Raw genomic sequence first — 7,181 nt, forward strand, 5'->3', positions numbered from 1 at the left:
CCCAAACAGCAAGGCCAAACAGCAGGGCCGACTCTACATGTTTACAGGGTTCAAATGCACCATTACTTCATATGAAAATCTAGTCAAGCTAACAAAATCACCCACGCTTGGAACAACATGCATAAACAATCAGATATACAGTTTGACGGGAAGCCGAGTGGCATTCCTGTAGTGGAAACCAGGCTAACGTTTTGAGGATCTATCTCTCTGAACCCACATAGCTCCTATTCTCCACGGCCACCCGCACAGGTCCCCTGTTGCCCGGCAACGATTCAGCTCATCACTAGAAGCCAAAAAGTTACACAATTACAGTTCAAGCTGAAGAGGATTTGGGGTGTGCAGCATTTAACATCATTCAGAGAATTGTTTCTAAACTATATAAGATGTGCCTAAAATAGTAACTGGGGAAGCCCCAGCTCTTGCACGGCCCATGCATTTTTTTTCCCCACCTATCCTGCAATGCCATAATAAAACAGGTTTGTGAGCTGCCATGTGCTTACACTGACTGCTGAACTGTGGACTATGAACTCTGTCATGCTGCTGGCCCGGTGGCATAGATGAGGGATTCAGAAGGAAAAAGTTTTATGATGCTTAAATTTCCCTGAACATGACCCTTCTTGCGATGGAAATAAATCTTAGAGACACATCCTCACAGCATATACTGCATATGCATCCCCACTCCCTCCCTCTCCTCTTCCTGTGCAATATATCCATCATTCATTCATAAATTCTGAAAACTCCTCTTTAGTTAATTGCCTGGGAAAATTTAATTTCAAACGAAAGCTTTTAAAAGAGAAAGATATAATTAAGTTGCAGGGATCTCTCTGCCCCCTCCTTGTCCAAGGGGGCCAAGGGGACATGTGCTGTGCACTGAGCAGCTCTGCACTGCACTGTTCGGTGTCAGGGAAGTCATACGCCCATGTTTAAAGCAGAACGTTACGTAAAGCCTCCCTCTCTGCACAGGCTTACTGCACCAGACGCTGTGTCCTTGCCTGGGCTGCTCAAGGTTCCCAAAAGGACAGGCTGCTAAGAAGTTGGGAAGGACGGGGCCCTGTGATAGGCTGCAAAGGGAGGGGGGGGCTGCTGCCTGTGACAGCCTTGGACTTTGAATTCAGCGCCAGACAGGCTCATGCATCAATCCCTCAACTTACAAAGACAAGCCACTAACCTTGACGAGGCCAGGGACTCTTCGGGAATGAGTGGCATTTTCACTTAGCCCCAGCTGCACTCCAGCCACATTACCTGGTTAAAATAAGACACAGTTGAATAACAGCCGACCTCAGTCTCCTGAAATCCTGCTGCATTACAGGCATTCTAATTGGACTTTGTGACCTGTTGTTCTAACCTTCAACCCTTAGGCTTATTAGGGCGCACTAAGGACATATGGAATAATGCAAGTGGGGAAGCACAAATAGCATTTACTGTAGAACACAAGGTGCAGCAGCAGCCTTGTCCGATGCCATTAAGCTGTTTTGTTTGAGTGAAGCATGACGTAAGCTGATGTGAAGCCATGTTTGCGATGGTCCTTGGGAACAAGGACTGAATTTTTGCACTCTTAATTATGTACATCCTTCGTTCTGTTGCAACACAACAATTCCAACAGCTGATAACACTCAAAGCCAGATTGTGTCAAAGTATGAGCAATCTTTATGTAGTCTGCGTCCCTGTAAAGCGAGGCAGACACTCTGTCACATGTACATCCATGCTGGGTATGGCTCCTATCTATGAGCGTCTGTCCTCATTCTCTTTGCAGCCCGCCCACCCTGTCACACCAGTGACATTGGCCTGCTTGTGGCAAAGCACAGACCTTCCCCTTGTCTGACTGCAGCATCCTGGCAGCACAATCACCACAATGGTAGAGAAACCTTCCTACTGCACCTCTACAGCCCCGGGGCAGCAGCTCTGCTACAGGAGCGAAAGAGAGCGAGGGAGGGAGAAGGGAGGGAGGGATGGAGTCAGTTCCACTCCGCTCCTCTGTTGTGACCACACCAGCCCAGCCAGGAAAAGAGTCAGTTCCTCTCACGTCACCCAAGAGGTCTGCTGCTCCACGCTACATCTCCTCAGCCTTTACTTAATGTATTGCAGGCGAGGGAGAGTAGATATTCAGTGCTACACTGCTAGGCCTGTACCACAGTACAAGGTAGCTCTGTGCTCTTTCCTCTTTCCCTGCTCTGCTTCATTGATCGGCACAGTTAGGCTCCACAGCTGTTGTTTTTGAAACGGGCCGATGCTTCACGTGGGTGACATGTGTAATTTATCTGACCTGCAATATCTTTCTCCTTCAGTCTACCTTTCCCTCCCATTTTGTGAGCAATTTCAGCAAAGTCTAAATAATTCACAGCAATTGCAATCAGCAACGATCAATCGGTGGCGATAATTGAGGGGCCTGTCATTGCACCAAGGCCAAGGTGAAGTGTGAGGCTGAGGGGAGGAGAGTTGGAGGTGAGGGTGGCAGGCAGAGGTGGGGGTGGGGTAGGGGGTGGGGGGATCATTCAACAGATGAGCTCTGGCCAGCACAGCTCTCAGGGGTTGCAGCGGAGGCGTACATCTTTCTTCCTTCCATTTCGTCATTCCAGCCTGCATTCAGGAGCGATGGCTGTAAAGACGCATTTAGCTGTTCCTGCCTTGTCATCAAAATGAATCCCATTGACTTTGGTTGCCTTCTGTTCACGACAGAAGCCCCAACAGGAGCCCGAGTGATTGTCTATGAGAGAGATGTAGGGAACACCGCTGGTGTAACTGAGAGCTCAGTGGGAGCCGCGCACAGCAGGAATACACTTAAACTACAAAACACAATGATCTCATTTCATAATGCAACATCAACAGCAGTCATCATGTGCCTTGCTTTTTGAAGCAGTGCCATTCTTCAGGTATTGTGGTGGCATTAAACTAAGTAGCTTGAGTTTTCAGGTGCCCCTTTTGTACATGCCTCACTAATGCAGAACTGGCTTTGAATAGTGGAGCTACAGTGGTAATTTTCATGGCGGTTTTATTGTACATTTTATTCAGTTTTTTGACTTCCAGTTCACTGGTCTCAGTATTCAGTTGTATTCTAGTCATTTTATCACTTAGTACATGTTAAGACTTCTTAATCCACCAGAATCTGACAATCTGATTTGTTACAATTTGATTTTCGGCATTTTATTTTCCCCTTTATGCATTTGGTTCCTGTCTTGATATTAACACTTACTTGTATGCTACTGTAATCTTTGTATAATTCTTGTGTGTGAAATCCAGTGAAAGCAGGACGTGTGGAGGAGGCAGAGGAGACATACTAAGCAGTGCTTCAATGTGCCTGATAATAAAAGACACTGAAAACTGATGAACAGCTTCATCAAACAGAGTGTCAACGGATCTCTTTGTGAATCTTTATCTAATCAGTTCCACAACAAAACTAAATAATGGAATTTTATGGTTTCTAGTTTTTTTTAGAGGACCTAGTTTTGTCAATTTCTGCCAAATAATATTACTGGTAATGAGCAGGCCTATTATTTGCTATAGTGAATGTCCACTAAATAAGCAAGCATAACAGAGAATGCACAATAAAATTTGTTGACTTGGTGTAGGCTCCACAAAAAGAGGGAAAAAAAGAGAAATGCTCTTCTATCCCTCAACATCTACTGTCAAAGTGCCCTTGAACAATGTTCAGTGGCCAACAACACAAGTGCTGGGCAGCTCCCAGATCTATAATAAATCAAAAACTCTGCAGTAAATGCATGACACCTGTTTTGGTAGATTGCACATTAGTTAGTTTTTTTTTTTTTTTTTTCTTTTTCGCTGAGCATCTCAGCAGTCCTAAAAAGTGTGATGCCACCCTCAGTTTTGACTGTCCTCCATCTCTTCTGCTGTTCTGACAGATACACCAACACTAGGGTTTGATAGCTGGCACAATGGTAGCAGTAGGAGCATGCAGGGAGGCTGTTGCTAGAGATAAGTGCAAGGGCAGGTACTCCTACATCTATGGCATCATCCTGTATAAAAATACACAATTACATCAAAATACCAAAAGGAGAAAAGAGCCAGTGCTGGCAATGATGGGCTGCGTGATTCTGAAATTACTCATGTAATAATGTCAAGATTTGTTAAATAGGCTTGACAACTTTAAGGATAACGTCCTCTATGATGTAGCCAAATGCAACTGCTCAACCCATATGCAAAAGGAAACACAGAAGCACACCTGCATGTGCACGCGCGCACACGCACACGCACGCACACACACACACACACACACACACACACACACACACAACTGAAAACATGGCACTTTCACACAACAGCAGTGGTGTTTTGAGGGCAGATAAGATTTGCTGTCATGAAATGCAGCCAGTGGATAAGAGAGAGAGAGTGCAGAGTCCGGTCTTGTGACTGTTCAGCAGACCCGACATCATTTGCATTTGGCCATTTGAATGTCCTCTGGTTCTGTTGCAGGCTACTGCACATCACTCAACAGCAGCTCCCTGGACAATAGCAGATGGCTCAGTCAAATCAAGCTACATCCAAAACAGAGGCTCAACGGAGTTACAGTAGACTAGCCAGACCAATCGCACATTACTTTTCAAGTGCAGTTTCAAAGTTGGGCTTTAAACGTGAAGGTTCTAGTTATCTGTGGCAACAGAGGACAAGCTGAACTACCTTGAACATCTTGTGTAAGTTCAGGTCAAATAATTAAGCAGCTTAAACGCTCAACAAAAGAAAGGCTAAAAGGCAGACCCCCAGACACAGACAGTATTTAGAACCAGACTTTACAGAAGTTTGACTTTTCTCGCCTCAGTCTGCTAGTCTAATCCACCAAGGTTCTGTGAAATGTAGTGCATTAACTGAACACACCTTTTCTTTTTTTCCACCACACAAGAGCTAAACAGGTTCTGTTGCTGCTGGAAGTTTTGTGAATTGAACCATGTCCACCTGAACTAACAGTGAAAGATGTGCTCTGCCCTCTTCCCTGTAAACTTAAGGCAAACTTTAGCCCCTGAACTTTTGCCTCTGTACTGATCCATGGTCAAGTGAAGCAATAGGACATCTCAGAATAACATGACACCTCAGTAAAAGATATTCAAAAAGCCTCTCTGGCAGTCACTGAAAACCTTCCAGGACTTTGTACTCTGAATTATCAAAACAGATCTGACAGAATAACAAAATTATGTGAGCGAACAACTTCAACCAACTGCATTTTGGTTTGCAAACAGAAGCAACATCCCAGCCAAAACTTTAATTACAGTTTAATTCCTGCGTCACAGTTTGATTCTATTAGACAAGCTGAATTTTGGGGACATGTAGTACATTAAAGGTAAAGCAATTTAATTTTCACAGTGTCATGCACGAATATGTGGCCAATCCACAAAGGCTTACAAGACACTACAAACATAACACACAGGAGCAAGATTAAGGAAGTGGTAAGGAACAAGACGAAGCTAAATTTCCATTAATGGGATTCTTTAACCAAACCACTGAACCCAGATTACAATGGCTCATAATTCATTAAAAGACTAAACTTTGACTTGATGCCAAACAGCAACAGACTAACTACTCTGTTGTATTTACAGTGCATGGTCAGAGGTTAGTGCTAGCCATCAGTGACTCCTGAATTAGGCTGAAATGTAAAACAACCTGGCACAGTATAGCCTTACAAATTCCCAAGATTTGTAAATACCTTAATAAAATTTAAGTCAAATTTTACCCCAAAACATCAGCTTGTAAAACAGTAAAACAATAAAGTATGTGGCTGGGCAGCAGGGTAAGATTTGTTAAAAAGTAGCTCGAGCACAGAGCACAAAGTGAAGTTACATTTCTAACCCCAACTCAACATTCAACCACATTCAAGGCCTTGAATTCAGAAAATTTTAATCATAAGGGGTTTTTAAAGTCTTTTCAAGCACCAGCTCGACAATGATTTACAGAGTAGTGCAACTGTGAAGTGTTTCCCATTGGTGGTGCTAAAACTACTCTAGGGTAGTCTACTTTACAGGAAACTAGAAGGTTTTCTACTGTATTATATGATGCACTAGGATACAATAACCGTAGCACATTATAACTCTTAGGACATGGACAGGTCTTCGGCGAGCAGTGTTAAAAGGGGGAAATCACGCTGTTAAATAGCCATAAGCCTTGGTCTGATTATCGATTCAGTTTTCATATTGTCAGAGATGTATGACAGCAGCCTACAGTAGCCTAAAATACAGGCAGAAAATTTAGCAGGCTTGGTTCCATTCAATTTAACAGAAGATCTGGTTGTGTGGTTGGTCTGTTAGGATAAAATAAACTATCATTAGCCTTCATCTTGGCGAATTATGCAAAAAGAGAGTCATAGTCTAGGCCTAATTTGCTGAGCACACAGTAGCCGGAGAAATAAAGACATGGGGTTTTATTACTAAATGACTTTCCAGGCTAAAATAGAAGCCTCTGGCACAGCACACAGGCTGATTTATTCCCCACTTCTTCTTTATGCAGCGTTTTCAGCGCTATATCCATATGCGCCTCTACTCGCCTTTCGAGACACAAACAGCCCTTCCTATTCTCGAAAAAAACACGCTATAATCTCGTATAATCCTCGACACCCCATCCCGTATAGGCACCCGTGTCATTTTTCTAGCCCGAGTGATCATAATTTTTACTGGTATTACAGTGCATTTATCTCCAGCACGTAGCTCCCCTACCTGCGTTGACCACCCCACAGTCAATCGGAGAGGCGCATCGTTATTATTCGACAGGAGGAGGCAAATCCAGTGAAAAAAGGTCGCATCTGGCTTGACAGTTTCGGCAGAAAACGGAGATGGTCACAGTGGCTGGAGGAATAAAAAAAAAATTTAGTCCGAAAATGCCTCGGGTTTTTTTTTTTTGGTGCGACAATGACCGAGCTGTGGTGTGCGGCGTGCAGTCTGTGGGAATTGTTTATTCTCGGAGTCCCCTCGCTGTGGAGAAGTCAGCAGAGGCGGCTACACTCCTCCTCCTCTGCCTGGCGCTGACAACACCCTTAAAGGAACAAGCCTTCACTCTCGAGGCGCTGCGAGAGTCAGCACGACCACAATAATAATAATAATAATAATAATAATAATAATAATAATAATAATAACAATAACAATAACAATAACAATAACAATAATAATAATAATAATAATGGCCTCATATTTCACTGTAACTTAAATTGTAACTTTTTGATTTTTAAAGTTACATTATTTATCTCT

General features: G+C 43.5%; 1 protein-coding gene across 2 annotated transcripts in view; it reads right to left on the reverse strand.

Annotated features, from left to right (window-relative positions):
* Positions 1–6,947, reverse strand: part of nrip1b (nuclear receptor interacting protein 1b) — a 38,740-nt gene extending 31,793 nt beyond the window's left edge. The window contains exons 1-2 of one of the 2 annotated variants that reach the window (XM_030069316.1): positions 6,654–6,947; positions 1,169–1,242 (exon numbers count right to left, since the gene is read on the reverse strand). The gene's annotated coding sequence lies outside the window, so the exon portion shown is untranslated. The remainder of the gene's footprint in view (positions 1–1,168; positions 1,243–6,653) is intronic. The other variant, XM_030069315.1, reaches the window with a different exon arrangement.
* Between the last annotated feature and the right edge of the window lie 234 nt (positions 6,948–7,181).

This window comes from Myripristis murdjan, chromosome 14 (assembly GCF_902150065.1).
Source record: "Myripristis murdjan chromosome 14, fMyrMur1.1, whole genome shotgun sequence".
In the NCBI taxonomy this organism is placed as follows: Eukaryota; Metazoa; Chordata; class Actinopteri; order Holocentriformes; family Holocentridae; genus Myripristis; species Myripristis murdjan.